At 44.1% G+C, this 15257-nt stretch overlaps 12 non-coding genes across 12 annotated transcripts; all 12 read right to left on the bottom strand.

The window, feature by feature from the left end:
* Positions 1 to 868: 868 nt before the first annotated feature.
* On the bottom strand, positions 869 to 941 carry Trnar-ucu (transfer RNA arginine (anticodon UCU)). The gene has a single exon. It is a non-coding gene; the product is annotated as a tRNA-Arg (tRNA).
* Positions 942 to 2168: 1227 nt separating this feature from the next.
* Trnar-ucu (transfer RNA arginine (anticodon UCU)) lies at positions 2169 to 2241 on the bottom strand. Its single transcript has one exon. It is a non-coding gene; the product is annotated as a tRNA-Arg (tRNA).
* A 1227-nt stretch (positions 2242 to 3468) lies between these two features.
* On the bottom strand, positions 3469 to 3541 carry Trnar-ucu (transfer RNA arginine (anticodon UCU)). The gene has a single exon. It is a non-coding gene; the product is annotated as a tRNA-Arg (tRNA).
* Positions 3542 to 4768: 1227 nt separating this feature from the next.
* On the bottom strand, positions 4769 to 4841 carry Trnar-ucu (transfer RNA arginine (anticodon UCU)). The gene has a single exon. It is a non-coding gene; the product is annotated as a tRNA-Arg (tRNA).
* Positions 4842 to 6068: 1227 nt separating this feature from the next.
* On the bottom strand, positions 6069 to 6141 carry Trnar-ucu (transfer RNA arginine (anticodon UCU)). The gene has a single exon. It is a non-coding gene; the product is annotated as a tRNA-Arg (tRNA).
* Positions 6142 to 7368: 1227 nt separating this feature from the next.
* Positions 7369 to 7441, bottom strand: Trnar-ucu (transfer RNA arginine (anticodon UCU)). The gene has a single exon. It is a non-coding gene; the product is annotated as a tRNA-Arg (tRNA).
* Positions 7442 to 8668: 1227 nt separating this feature from the next.
* Trnar-ucu (transfer RNA arginine (anticodon UCU)) lies at positions 8669 to 8741 on the bottom strand. The gene has a single exon. It is a non-coding gene; the product is annotated as a tRNA-Arg (tRNA).
* A 1227-nt stretch (positions 8742 to 9968) lies between these two features.
* Trnar-ucu (transfer RNA arginine (anticodon UCU)) lies at positions 9969 to 10041 on the bottom strand. The gene has a single exon. It is a non-coding gene; the product is annotated as a tRNA-Arg (tRNA).
* A 1227-nt stretch (positions 10042 to 11268) lies between these two features.
* Trnar-ucu (transfer RNA arginine (anticodon UCU)) lies at positions 11269 to 11341 on the bottom strand. The gene has a single exon. It is a non-coding gene; the product is annotated as a tRNA-Arg (tRNA).
* Positions 11342 to 12568: 1227 nt separating this feature from the next.
* Trnar-ucu (transfer RNA arginine (anticodon UCU)) lies at positions 12569 to 12641 on the bottom strand. The gene has a single exon. It is a non-coding gene; the product is annotated as a tRNA-Arg (tRNA).
* Positions 12642 to 13868: 1227 nt separating this feature from the next.
* Positions 13869 to 13941, bottom strand: Trnat-ugu (transfer RNA threonine (anticodon UGU)). The gene has a single exon. It is a non-coding gene; the product is annotated as a tRNA-Thr (tRNA).
* A 1227-nt stretch (positions 13942 to 15168) lies between these two features.
* Positions 15169 to 15241, bottom strand: Trnar-ucu (transfer RNA arginine (anticodon UCU)). The gene has a single exon. It is a non-coding gene; the product is annotated as a tRNA-Arg (tRNA).
* Positions 15242 to 15257: the final 16 nt, after the last annotated feature.

Genomic DNA, 15257 nt, shown 5'->3' with positions numbered 1-15257 from the left:
ATTTTTTGACTTTGGTTGACTGCTGTGTCACAGCCGGTCTCCATCATATGTATACACTCCAACGGACGTGTGTGCCCTGTTAGCACATTTACCAGGAACGTTAGCTGCATCACCTCCCTGGCAATTTCATGCCGTCCTCGAAGCGTCAGCCATTGCTTGGTGACAGTGTGTTTCGATGAGACGTGGACAGATGATGCATCTCTCTCGCCGTCAGTTATAGGCGGGAATCATACTTAATGTAGTTTTCTGCAAGCGTCAGCGGAGCGTCAGACATCTCTGTCTGGTCTTCTCCCTTCATGTATCCAGCAAGCCCCCTCCTGACAGTCTCCAGTAAAAGCCCCCTGTGCTGAAGCGAAAATTGCCGCCGTTTCTATAGATACAGAGTGCCATTGTTTAATGGGAACAGTTAAGGACCCATAGTACAATATCTTGTTGTGAAACAGTCTACTTTTCTCACTTGTGGCAGAGGAAACTGAAACCCTCTCACCTTGGGCTGGAAGAATTAAAGATCATGACTGGGATTACGTACATTGACTCGTGAAGTAATACAAACTTATTTCACTCTTCATTGTATTTGCTTCTGTACAAAATGTGTGTTCTATTGCTATATTTCTATCTGTAGGTAAAAATTGGGCATTGAAAGAAAATTTGCGTGAACAGGCACGTGAAGATATGGTTCCGTTTGTACAGCATTTACACATAACAGCGTCATGGATAACAGATCTACGAGAATTTTGCTTGTGTGTGTAAGGTCAACATATTTAAGCATAGAACTGAGGTCACAACAATTTTCACCTTTTGAAGACGCTTGTGGTTACCCATATGTCAATACCCATCTCGTGATCGGCACATATTTTTAAAAATAGCCCGTCCCTTGTGGGGATCGAACCCACGACCTTTGGATTAGAAGTCCAACGCGCTATCCTCTGCGCCGAAGGGACACTGCCCAAGCGACGGGCTCAGATGTCAGAGATTCTGCAAGACATGACCCGTGCTACATGTCTCGCGTTACTTTTCTGGTAGGCTTACTTTCATATTTCTCTGAAGCAATTACATCAAAGACTCATTATTTATGTAACAGACACGATACATCGCTCCGAATCGCTGTATTTACCATGGCCCTACTGATTGAAACACCTGCGTATTGACAGAGTTGCTCTGTACAATCGTAGTAATACAGTCCTGCTATTACATTCGCTCACGTGCGCTGCTTACAGATAAGTGGGAATTACGCTCTTTAGAACAGCATCCACTCACAAAGTGGTAAACGACACACTGGAAACACTGTATGATTAGTCACATTTTTAGACTTTGGTTGACTGCTGTGTCACAGCCGGTCTCCATCATATGTATACACTCCAACGGACGTGTGTGCCCTGTTAGCACATTTACCAGGAACGTTAGCTGCATCACCTCCCTGGCAATTTCATGCCGTCCTCGAAGCGTCAGCCATTGCTTGGTGACAGTGTGTTTCGATGAGACGTGGACAGATGATGCATCTATCTCGCCGTCAGTTATAGGCGGGAATCATACTTAATGTAGTTTTCTGCAAGCGTCAGCGGAGCGTCAGACATCTCTGTCTGGTCTTCTCCCTTCATGTATCCAGCAAGCCCCCTCCTGACAGTCTCCAGTAAAAGCCCCCTGTGCTGAAGCGAAAATTGCGGCCGTTTCTATAGATACAGAGTGCCATTGTTTAATGGGAACAGTTAAGGACCCATAGTACAATATCTTGTTGTGAAACAGTCTACTTTTCTCACTTGTGGCAGAGGAAACTGAAACCCTCTCACCTTGGGCTGGAAGAATTAAAGATCATGACTGGGATTACGTACATTGACTCGTGAAGTAATACAAACTTATTTCACTCTTCATTGTATTTGCTTCTGTACAAAATGTGCGTTCTATTGCTATATTTCTATCTGTAGGTAAAAATTGGGCATTGAAAGAAAATTTGCGTGAACAGGCACGTGAAGATATGGTTCCGTTTGTACAGCATTTACACATAACAGCGTCATGGATAACAGATCTACGAGAATTTTGCTTGTGTGTGTAAGGTCATCATATTTAAGCATAGAACTGAGGTCACAACAATTTTCACCTTTTGAAGACGCTTGTGGTTACCCATATGTCAATACCCATCTCGTGATCGGCACATATTTTTAAAAATTGCCCGTCTCTTGTGGGGATCGAACCCACGACCTTTGGATTAGAAGTCCAACGCGCTATCCTCTGCGCCAAAGGGACACTGTCCAAGCGACGGGCTCAGATGTCAGAGATTCTGCAAGACATGACCCGTGCTACATGTCTCGCGTTACTTTTCTGATAGGCTTACTTTCATATTTCTCTGAAGCAATTACATCAAAGACTCATTATTTATGTAACAGACACGATACATCGCTCCGAATCGCTCTATTTACCATGGCCCTACTGATTGAAACACCTGCGTATTGACAGAGTTGCTCTGTACAATCGTAGTAACACAGTCCTGCTATTACATTCGCTCACGTGCGCTGCTTACAGATAAGTGGGAATTACGCTCTTTAGAACAGCATCCACTCACATAGTGGTAAACGACACACTGGAAACACTGTATGATTAGTCACATTTTTTGACTTTGGTTGACTGCTGTGTCACAGCCGGTCCCCATCATATGTATACACTCCAACGGACGTGTGTGCCCTGTTAGCACATTTACCAGGAACGTTAGCTGCATCACCTCCCTGGCAATTTCATGCCGTCCTCGAAGCGTCAGCCATTGCTTGGTGACAGTGTGTTTCGATGAGACGTGGACAGATGATGCATCTCTCTCGCCGTCAGTTATAGGCGGGAATCATACTTAATGTAGTTTTCTGCAAGCGTCAGCGGAGCGTCAGACATCTCTGTCTGGTCTTCTCCCTTCATGTATCCAGCAAGCCCCCTCCTGACAGTCTCCAGTAAAAGCCCCCTGTGCTGAAGCGAAAATTGCCGCCGTTTCTATAGATACAGAGTGCCATTGTTTAATGGGAACAGTTAAGGACCCATAGTACAATATCTTGTTGTGAAACAGTCTACTTTTCTCACTTGTGGCAGAGGAAACTGAAACCCTCTCACCTTGGGCTGGAAGAATTAAAGATCATGACTGGGATTACGTACATTGACTCGTGAAGTAATACAAACTTATTTCACTCTTCATTGTATTTGCTTCTGTACAAAATGTGCGTTCTATTGCTATATTTCTATCTGTAGGTAAAAATTGGGCATTGAAAGAAAATTTGCGTGAACAGGCACATGAAGATATGGTTCCGTTTGTACAGCATTTACACATAACAGCGTCATGGATAACAGATCTACGAGAATTTTGCTTGTGTGTGTAAGGTCAACATATTTAAGCATAGAACAGAGGTCACAACAATTTTCACCTTTTGAAGACGTTTGTGGTTACCCATATGTCAATACCCATCTCGTGATCGGCACATATTTTTAAAAATTGCCCGTCCCTTGTGGGGATCGAACCCACGACCTTTGGATTAGAAGTCCAACGCCCTATCCTCTGCGCCAAAGGGACACTGTCCAAGCGACGGGCTCCGATGTCAGAGATTCTGCAAGACATGACCCGTGCTACATGTCTCGCGTTACTTTTCTGATAGGCTTACTTTCATATTTCTCTGAAGCAATTACATCAAAGACTCATTATTTATGTAACAGACACGATACATCGCTCCGAATCGCTCTATTTACCATGGCCCTACTGATTGAAACACCTGCGTATTGACAGAGTTGCTCTGTACAATCGTAGTAACACAGTCCTGCTATTACATTCGCTCACGTGCGCTGCTTACAGATAAGTGGGAATTACGCTCTTTAGAACAGCATCCACTCACAAAGTGGTAAACGACACACTGGAAACACTGTATGATTAGTCACATTTTTTGACTCTGGTTGACTGCTGTGTTACAGCCGGTCCCCATCATATGTATACACTCCAACGGACGTGTGTGCCCTGTTAGCACATTTACCAGGAACGTTAGCTGCATCACCTCCCTGGCAATTTCATGCTGTCCTCGAAGCGTCAGCCATTGCTTGGTGACAGTGTGTTTCGATGAGACGTGGACAGATGATGCATCTCTCTCGCCGTCAGTTATAGGCGGGAATCATACTTAATGTAGTTTTCTGCAAGCGTCAGCGGAGCGTCAGACATCTCTGTCTGGTCTTCTCCCTTCATGTATCCAGCAAGCCTCCTCCTGACAGTCTCCAGTAAAAGCCCCCTGTGCTGAAGCGAAAATTGCCGCCGTTTCTATAGATACAGAGTGCCATTGTTTAATGGGAACAGTTAAGGACCCATAGTACAATATCTTGTTGTGAAACAGTCTACTTTTCTCACTTGTGGCAGAGGAAACTGAAACCCTCTCACCTTGGGCTGGAAGAATTAAAGATCATGACTGGGATTACGTACATTGACTCGTGAAGTAATACAAACTTATTTCACTCTTCATTGTATTTGCTTGTGTACAAAATGTGCGTTCTATTGCTATATTTCTATCTGTAGGTAAAAATTGGGCATTGAAAGAAAATTTGCGTGAACAGGCACGTGAAGATATGGTTCCGTTTGTACAGCATTTACACATAACAGCGTCATGGATAACAGATCTACGAGAATTTTGCTTGTGTGTGTAAGGTCAACATATTTAAGCATAGAACTGAGGTCACAACAATTTTCACCTTTTGAAGACGCTTGTGGTTACCCATATGTCAATACCCATCACGTGATCGGCACATGTTTTTAAAAATTGCCCGTCCATTATGGGGATCGAACCCACGACCTTTGGATTAGAAGTCCAACGCGCTATCCTCTGCGCCAAAGGGACACTGTCCAAGCGACGGGCTCAGATGTCAGAGATTCTGCAAGACATGACCCGTGCTACATGTCTCGCGTTACTTTTCTGATAGGCTTACTTTCATATTTCTCTGAAGCAATTACATCAAAGACTCATTATTTATGTAACAGACACGATACATCGCTCCGAATCGCTCTATTTACCATGGCCCTACTGATTGAAACACCTGCGTATTGACAGAGTTGCTCTGTACAATCGTAGTAACACAGTCCTGCTATTACATTCGCTCACGTGCGCTGCTTACAGATAAGTGGGAATTACGCTCTTTAGAACAGCATCCACTCACAAAGTGGTAAACGACACACTGGAAACACTGTATGATTAGTCACATTTTTTGACTTTGGTTGACTGCTGTGTCACAGCCGGTCCCCATCATATGTATACACTCCAACGGACGTGTGTGCCCTGTTAGCACATTTACCAGGAACGTTAGCTGCATCACCTCCCTGGCAATTTCATGCCGTCCTCGAAGCGTCAGCCATTGCTTGGTGACAGTGTGTTTCGATGAGACGTGGACAGATGATGCATCTCTCTCGCCGTCAGTTATAGGCGGGAATCATACTTAATGTAGTTTTCTGCAAGCGTCAGCGGAGCGTCAGACATCTCTGTCTGGTCTTCTCCCTTCATGTATCCAGCAAGCCCCCTCCTGACAGTCTCCAGTAAAAGCCCCCTGTGCTGAAGCGAAAATTGCCGCCGTTTCTATAGATACAGAGTGCCATTGTTTAATGGGAACAGTTAAGGACCCATAGTACAATATCTTGTTGTGAAACAGTCTACTTTTCTCACTTGTGGCAGAGGAAACTGAAACCCTCTCACCTTGGGCTGGAAGAATTAAAGATCATGACTGGGATTACGTACATTGACTCGTGAAGTAATACAAACTTATTTCACTCTTCATTGTATTTGCTTCTGTACAAAATGTGCGTTCTATTGCTATATTTCTATCTGTAGGTAAAAATTGGGCATTGAAAGAAAATTTGCGTGAACAGGCACGTGAAGATATGGTTCCGTTTGAACAGCATTTACACATAACAGCGTCATGGATAACAGATCTACGAGAATTTTGCTTGTGTGTGTAAGGTCAACATATTTAAGCATAGAACTGAGGTCACAACAATTTTCACCTTTTGAAGACGCTTGTGGTTACCCATATGTCAATACCCATCTCGTGATCGGCACATATTTTTAAAAATTGCCCGTCCCTTGTGTGGATCGAACCCACGACCTTTGGATTAGAAGTCCAACGCGCTATCCTCTGCGCCAAAGAGACACTGTCCAAGCGACGGGCTCAGATGTCAGAGATTCTGCAAGACATGACCCGTGCTACATGTCTCGCGTTACTTTTCTGATAGGCTTACTTTCATATTTCTCTGAAGCAATTACATCAAAGACTCATTATTTATGTAACAGACACGATACATCGCTCCGAATCGCTCTATTTACCATGGCCCTACTGATTGAAACACCTGCGTATTGACAGAGTTGCTCTGTACAATCGTAGTAACACAGTCCTGCTATTACATTCGCTCACGTGCGCTGCTTACAGATAAGTGGGAATTACGCTCTTTAGAACAGCATCCACTCACAAAGTGGTAAACGACACACTGGAAACACTGTATGATTAGTCACATTTTTTGACTTTGGTTGACTGCTGTGTCACAGCCGGTCCCCATCATATGTATACACTCCAACGGACGTGTGTGCCCTGTTAGCACATTTACCAGGAACGTTAGCTGCATCACCTCCCTGGCAATTTCATGCCGTCCTCGAAGCGTCAGCCATTGCTTGGTGACAGTGTGTTTCGATGAGACGTGGACAGATGATGCATCTCTCTCGCCGTCAGTTATAGGCGGGAATCATACTTAATGTAGTTTTCTGCAAGCGTCAGCGGAGCGTCAGACATCTCTGTCTGGTCTTCTCCCTTCATGTATCCAGCAAGCCCCCTCCTGACAGTCTCCAGTAAAAGCCCCCTGTGCTGAAGCGAAAATTGCCGCCGTTTCTATAGATACAGAGTGCCATTGTTTAATGGGAACAGTTAAGGACCCATAGTACAATATCTTGTTGTGAAACAGTCTACTTTTCTCACTTGTGGCAGAGGAAACTGAAACCCTCTCACCTTGGGCTGGAAGAATTAAAGATCATGACTGGGATTACGTACATTGACTCGTGAAGTAATACAAACTTATTTCACTCTTCTTTGTATTTGCTTCTGTACAAAATGTGCGTTCAATTGCTATATTTCTATCTGTAGGTAAAAATTGGGCATTGAAAGAAAATTTGCGTGAACAGGCACATGAAGATATGATTCCGTTTGAACAGCATTTACACATAACAGCGTCATGGATAACAGATCTACGAGAATTTTGCTTGTGTGTGTAAGGTCAACATATTTAAGCATAGAACTGAGGTCAGAACAATTTTCACCTTCTGAAGACGCTTGTGGTTACCCATATGTCAATACCCATCTCGTGATCGGCACATATTTTTAAAAATTGCCCGTCCCTTGTGGGGATCGAACCCACGATCTTTGGATTAGAAGTCCAACGCTCGATCCTCTGCGCCAAAGGGACACTGTCCAAGCGACGGGCTCAGATGTCAGAGATTCTGCAAGACATGACCCGTGCTACATGTCTCGCGTTACTTTTCTGATAGGCTTACTTTCATATTTCTCTGAAGCAATTACATCAAAGACTCATTATTTATGTAACAGACACGATACATCGCTCCGAATCGCTGTATTTACCATGGCCCTACTGATTGAAACACCTGCGTATTGACAGAGTTGCTCTGTACAATCGTAGTAACACAGTCCTGCTATTACATTCGCTCACGTGCGCTGCTTACAGATAAGTGGGAATTACGCTCTTTAGAACAGCATCCACTCACAAAGTGGTAAACGACACACTGGAAACACTGTATGATTAGTCACATTTTTTGACTTTGGTTGACTGCTGTGTCACAGCCGGTCCCCATCATATGTATACACTCCAACGGACGTGTGTGCCCTGTTAGCACATTTACCAGGAACGTTAGCTGCATCACCTCCCTGGCAATTTCATGCCGTCCTCGAAGCGTCAGCCATTGCTTGGTGACAGTGTGTTTCGATGAGACGTGGACAGATGATGCATCTCTCTCGCCGTCAGTTATAGGCGGGAATCATACTTAATGTAGTTTTCTGCAAGCGTCAGCGGAGCATCAGACATCTCTGTCTGGTCTTCTCCCTTCATGTATCCAGCAAGCCCCCTCCTGACAGTCTCCAGTAAAAGCCCCCTGTGCTGAAGCGAAAATTGCCGCCGTTTCTATAGATACAGAGTGCCATTGTTTAATGGGAACAGTTAAGGACCCATAGTACAATATCTTGTTGTGAAACAGTCTACTTTTCTCACTTGTGGCAGAGGAAACTGAAACCCTCTCACCTTGGGCTGGAAGAATTAAAGATCATGACTGGGATTACGTACATTGACTCGTGAAGTAATACAAACTTATTTCACTCTTCATTGTATTTGCTTCTGTACAAAATGTGCGTTCTATTGCTATATTTCTATCTGTAGGTAAAAATTGGGCATTGAAAGAAAATTTGCGTGAACAGGCACGTGAAGATATGGTTCCGTTTGTACAGCATTTACACATAACAGCGTCATGGATAACAGATCTACGAGAATTTTGCTTGTGTGTGTAAGGTCAACATATTTAAGCATAGAACTGAGGTCACAACAATTTTCACCTTTTGAAGACGCTTGTGGTTACCCATATGTCAATACTCATCTCGTGATCGGCACATATTTTTAAAATTTGCCCGTCCCTTGTGGGGATCGAACCCACGACCTTTGGATTAGAAGTCCAACGCGCTATCCTCTGCGCCAAAGGGACACTGTCCAAGCGACGGGCTCAGATGTCAGAGATTCTGCAAGACATGACCCGTGCTACATGTCTCGCGTTACTTTTCTGATAGGCTTACTTTCATATTTCTCTGAAGCAATTACATCAAAGACTCATTATTTATGTAACAGACACGATACATCGCTCCGAATCGCTCTATTTACCATGGCCCTACTGATTGAAACACCTGCGTATTGACAGAGTTGCTCTGTACAATCGTAGTAACACAGTCCTGCTATTACATTCGCTCACGTGCGCTGCTTACAGATAAGTGGGAATTACGCTCTTTAGAACAGCATCCACTCACAAAGTGGTAAACGACACACTGGAAACACTGTATGATTAGTCACATTTTTTGACTTTGGTTGACTGCTGTGTCACAGCCGGTCCCCATCATATGTATACACTCCAACGGACGTGTGTGCCCTGTTAGCACATTTACCAGGAACGTTAGCTGCATCACCTCCCTGGCAATTTCATGCCGTCCTCGAAGCGTCAGCCATTGCTTGGTGACAGTGTGTTTCGATGAGACGTGGACAGATGATGCATCTCTCTCGCCGTCAGTTATAGGCGGGAATCATACTTAATGTAGTTTTCTGCAAGCGTCAGCGGAGCGTCAGACATCTCTGTCTGGTCTTCTCCCTTCATGTATCCAGCAAGCCCCCTCCTGACAGTCTCCAGTAAAAGCCCCCTGTGCTGAAGCGAAAATTGCCGCCGTTTCTATAGATACAGAGTGCCATTGTTTAATGGGAACAGTTAAGGACCCATAGTACAATATCTTGTTGTGAAACAGTCTACTTTTCTCACTTGTGGCAGAGGAAACTGAAACCCTCTCACCTTGGGCTGGAAGAATTAAAGATCATGACTGGGATTACGTACATTGACTCGTGAAGTAATACAAACTTATTTCACTCTTCATTGTATTTGCTTCTGTACAAAATGTGCGTTCTATTGCTATATTTCTATCTGTAGGTAAAAATTGGGCATTGAAAGAAAATTTGCGTGAACAGGCACGTGAAGATATGGTTCCGTTTGTACAGCATTTACACATAACAGCGTCATGGATAACAGATCTACGAGAATTTTGCTTGTGTGTGTAAGGTCAACATATTTAAGCATAGAACTGAGGTCACAACAATTTTCACCTTTTGAAGACGCTTGTGGTTACCCATATGTCAATACCCATCTCGTGATCGGCACATATTTTTAAAAATTGCCCGTCCCTTGTGGGGATCGAACCCACGACCTTTGGATTAGAAGTCCAACGCGCTATCCTCTGCGCCAAAGGGACACTGTCCAAGCGACGGGCTCAGATGTCAGAGATTCTGCAAGACATGACCCGTGCTACATGTCTCGCGTTACTTTTCTGATAGGCTTACTTTCATATTTCTCTGAAGCAATTACATCAAAGACTCATTATTTATGTAACAGACACGATACATCGCTCCGAATCGCTCTATTTACCATGGCCCTACTGATTGAAACACCTGCGTATTGACAGAGTTGCTCTGTACAATCGTAGTAACACAGTCCTGCTATTACATTCGCTCACGTGCGCTGCTTACAGATAAGTGGGAATTACGCTCTTTAGAACAGCATCCACTCACAAAGTGGTAAACGACACACTGGAAACACTGTATGATTAGTCACATTTTTTGACTTTGGTTGACTGCTGTGTCACAGCCGGTCCCCATCATATGTATACACTCCAACGGACGTGTGTGCCCTGTTAGCACATTTACCAGGAACGTTAGCTGCATCACCTCCCTGGCAATTTCATGCCGTCGTCGAAGCGTCAGCCATTGCTTGGTGACAGTGTGTTTCGATGAGACGTGGACAGATGATGCATCTCTCTCGCCGTCAGTTATAGGCGGGAATCATACTTAATGTATTTTTCTGCAAGCGTCAGCGGAGCGTCAGACATCTCTGTCTGGTCTTCTCCCTTCATGTATCCAGCAAGCCCCCTCCTGACAGTCTCCAGTAAAAGCCCCCTGTGCTGAAGCGAAAATTGCCGCCGTTTCTATAGATACAGAGTGCCATTGTTTAATGGGAACAGTTAAGCACCCATAGTACAATATCTTGTTGTGAAACAGTGTACTTTTCTCACTTGTGGCAGAGGAAACTGAAACCCTCTCACCTTGGGCTGGAAGAATTAAAGATCATGACTGGGATTACGTACATTGACTCGTGAAGTAATACAAACTTATTTCACTCTTCATTGTATTTGCTTCTGTACAAAATGTGCGTTCTATTGCTATATTTCTATCTGTAGGTAAAAATTGGGCATTGAAAGAAAATTTGCGTGAACAGGCACGTGAAGATATGGTTCCGTTTGTACAGCATTTACACATAACAGCGTCATGGATAACAGATCTACGAGAATTTTGCTTGTGTGTGTAAGGTCAACATATTTAAGCATAGAACTGAGGTCACAACAATTTTCACCTTTTGAAGACGCTTGTGGTTACCCATATGTCAATACCCATCTCGTGATCGGCACATATTTTTAAAAATTGTCCGTCCCTTATGGGGATCGAACCCACGACCTTTGGATTAGAAGTCCAACGCGCTATCCTCTGCGCCAAAGGGACACTGTCCAAGCGACGGGCTCAGATGTCAGAGATTCTGCAAGACATGACCCGTGCTACATGTCTCGCGTTACTTTTCTGATAGGCTTACTTTCATATTTCTCTGAAGCAATTACATCAAAGACTCATTATTTATGTAACAGACACGATACATCGCTCCGAATCGCTCTATTTACCATGGCCCTACTGATTGAAACACCTGCGTATTGACAGAGTTGCTCTGTACAATCGTAGTAACACAGTCCTGCTATTACATTCGCTCACGTGCGCTGCTTACAGATAAGTGGGAATTACGCTCTTTAGAACAGCATCCACTCACAAAGTGGTAAACGACACACTGGAAACACTGTATGATTAGTCACATTTTTTGACTTTGGTTGACTGCTGTGTCACAGCCGGTCCCCATCATATGTATACACTCCAACGGACGTGTGTGCCCTGTTAGCACATTTACCAGGAACGTTAGCTGCATCACCTCCCTGGCAATTTCATGCTGTCCTCGAAGCGTCAGCCATTGCTAGGTGACAGTGTGTTTCGATGAGACGTGGACAGATGATGCATCTCTCTCGCCGTCAGTTATAGGCGGGAATCATACTTAATGTAGTTTTCTGCAAGCGTCAGCGGAGCGTCAGACATCTCTGTCTGGTCTTCTCCCTTCATGTATCCAGCAAGCCCCCTCCTGACAGTCTCCAGTAAAAGCCCCCTGTGCTGAAGCGAAAATTGCCGCCGTTTCTATAGATACAGAGTGCCATTGTTTAATGGGAACAGTTAAGGACCCATAGTACAATATCTTGTTGTGAAACAGTCTACTTTTCTCACTTGTGGCAGAGGAAACTGAAACCCTCTCACCTTGGGCTGGAAGAATTAAAGATCATGACTGGGATTACGTACATTGACTCGTGAAGTAATACAAACTTATTTCACTCTTCATTGTATTTGCTTCTGTACAAAATGTGCGTTCTATTGCTATATTTCTATCTGTAGGTAAAAATTGGGCATTGAAAGAAAATTTGCGTGAACAGGCACGTGAAGATATGGTTCCGTTTGTACAGCATTTACACATAACAGCGTCATGGATAACAGATCTACGAGAATTTTGCTTGTGTGTGTAAGGTCAACATATTTAAGCATAGAACTGAGGTCACAACAATTTTCACCTTTTGAAGACGCTTGTGGTTACCCATATGTCAATACCCATCTCGTGATCGGCACATATTTTTAAAAATTGCCCGTCCCTTGTGGGGATCGAACCCACGACCTTTGGATTAGAAGTCCAACGCGCTATCCTCTGCGCCAAAGGGACACTGTCCAAGCGACGGGCTCAGATGTCAGAGATTCTGCAAGACATGACCCGTGCTACATGTCTCGCGTTACTTTTCTGATAGGCTTACTTTCATATTTCTCTGAAGCAATTACATCAAAGACTCATTATTTATGTAACAGACACGATACATCGCTCCGAATCGCTCTATTTACCATGGCCCTACTGATTGAAACACCTGCGTATTGACAGAGTTGCTCTGTACAATCGTAGTAACACAGTCCTGCTATTACATTCGCTCACGTACGCTGCTTACAGATAAGTGGGAATTACGCTCTTTAGAACAGCATCCACTCACAAAGTGGTAAACGACACACTGGAAACACTGTATGATTAGTCACATTTTTTGACTTTGGTTGACTGCTGTGTCACAGCCGGTCCCCATCATATGTATACACTCCAACGGACGTGTGTGCCCTGTTAGCACATTTACCAGGAACGTTAGCTGCATCACCTCCCTGGCAATTTCATGCCGTCCTCGAAGCGTCAGCCATTGCTAGGTGACAGTGTGTTTCGATGAGACGTGGACAGATGATGCATCTCTCTCGCCGTCAGTTATAGGCGGGAATCATACTTAATGTAGTTTTCTGCAAGCGTCAGCGGAGCGTCAGACATCTCTGTCTGGTCTTCTCCCTTCATGTATCCAGCAAGCCCCCTCCTGACAGTATCCAGTAAAAGCCCCCTGTGCTGAAGCGAAAATTGCCGCCGTTTCTATAGATACAGAGTGCCATTGTTTAATGGGAACAGTTAAGGACCCATAGTACAATATCTTGTTGTGAAACAGTCTACTTTTCTCACTTGTGGCAGAGGAAACTGAAACCCTCTCACCTTGGGCTGGAAGAATTAAAGATCATGACTGGGATTACGTACATTGACTCGTGAAGTAATACAAACTTATTTCACTCTTCATTGTATTTGCTTCTGTACAAAATGTGCGTTCTATTGCTATATTTCTATCTGTAGGTAAAAATTGGGCATTGAAAGAAAATTTGCGTGAACAGGCACGTGAAGATAAGGTTCCGTTTGTACAGCATTTACACATAACAGCGTCATGGATAACAGATCTACGAGAATTTTGCTTGTGTGTGTAAGGTCAACATATTTAAGCATAGAACTGAGGTCACAACAATTTTCACCTTTTGAAGACGCTTGTGGTTACCCATATGTCAATACCCATCTCGTGATCGGCACATATTTTTAAAAATTGCCCGTCCCTTATGGGGATCGAACCCACGACCTTTGGATCACAAGTCCAACGCGCTATCCTCTGCGCCAAAGGGACACTGTCCAAGCGACGGGCTCAGATGTCAGAGATTCTGCAAGACATGACCCGTGCTACATGTCTCGCGTTACTTTTCTGATAGGCTTACTTTCATATTTCTCTGAAGCAATTACATCAAAGACTCATTATTTATGTAACAGACACGATACATCGCTCCGAATCGCTCTATTTACCATGGCCCTACTGATTGAAACACCTGCGTATTGACAGAGTTGCTCTGTACAATCGTAGTAACACAGTCCTGCTATTACATTCGCTCATGTGCGCTGCTTACAGATAAGTGGGAATTACGCTCTTTAGAACAGCATCCACTCACAAAGTGGTAAACGACACACTGGAAACACTGTATGATTAGTCACATTTTTTGACTTTGGTTGACTGCTGTGTCACAGCCGGTCCCCATCATATGTATACACTCCAACGGACGTGTGTGCCCTGTTAGCACATTTACCAGGAACGTTAGCTGCATCACCTCCCTGGCAATTTCATGCCGTCCTCGAAGCGTCAGCCATTGCTAGGTGACAGTGTGTTTCGATGAGACGTGGACAGATGATGCATCTCTCTCGCCGTCAGTTATAGGCGGGAATCATACTTAATGTAGTTTTCTGCAAGCGTCAGCGGAGCGTCAGACATCTCTGTCTGGTCTTCTCCCTTCATGTATCCAGCAAGCCCCCTCCTGACAGTCTCCAGTAAAAGCCCCCTGTGCTGAAGCGAAAATTGCCGCCGTTTCTATAGATACAGAGTGCCATTGTTTAATGGGAACAGTTAAGGACCCATAGTACAATATCTTGTTGTGAAACAGTCTACTTTTCTCACTTGTGGCAGAGGAAACTGAAACCCTCTCACCTTGGGCTGGAAGAATTAAAGATCATGACTGGGATTACGTACATTGACTCGTGAAGTAATACAAACTTATTTCACTCTTCATTGTATTTGCTTCTGTACAAAATGTGCGTTCTATTGCTATATTTCTATCTGTAGGTAAAAATTGGGCATTGAAAGAAAATTTGCGTGAACAGGCACGTGAAGATATGGTTCCGTTTGTACAGCATTTACACATAACAGCGTCATGGATAACAGATCTACGAGAATTTTGCTTGTGTGTGTAAGGTCAACATATTTAAGCATAGAACTGAGGTCACAACAATATTCACCTTTTGAAGACGCTTGTGGTTACCCATATGTCAATACCCATCTCGTGATCGGCACATATTTTTAAAAATTGCCCGTCCCTTATGGGGATCGAACCCACGACCTTTGGATTAGAAGTCCAACGCGCTATCCTCTGCGCCAAAGGGACACTGTCCAAGCGACGG

Source organism: Schistocerca serialis, chromosome 1 (genome assembly GCF_023864345.2).
Source record: "Schistocerca serialis cubense isolate TAMUIC-IGC-003099 chromosome 1, iqSchSeri2.2, whole genome shotgun sequence".
Taxonomy (NCBI): Eukaryota; Metazoa; Arthropoda; class Insecta; order Orthoptera; family Acrididae; genus Schistocerca; species Schistocerca serialis.
The sequence above is the reverse complement of the archived record's forward strand: the minus strand, read 5'-3'. Positions and strand labels throughout refer to the sequence as shown.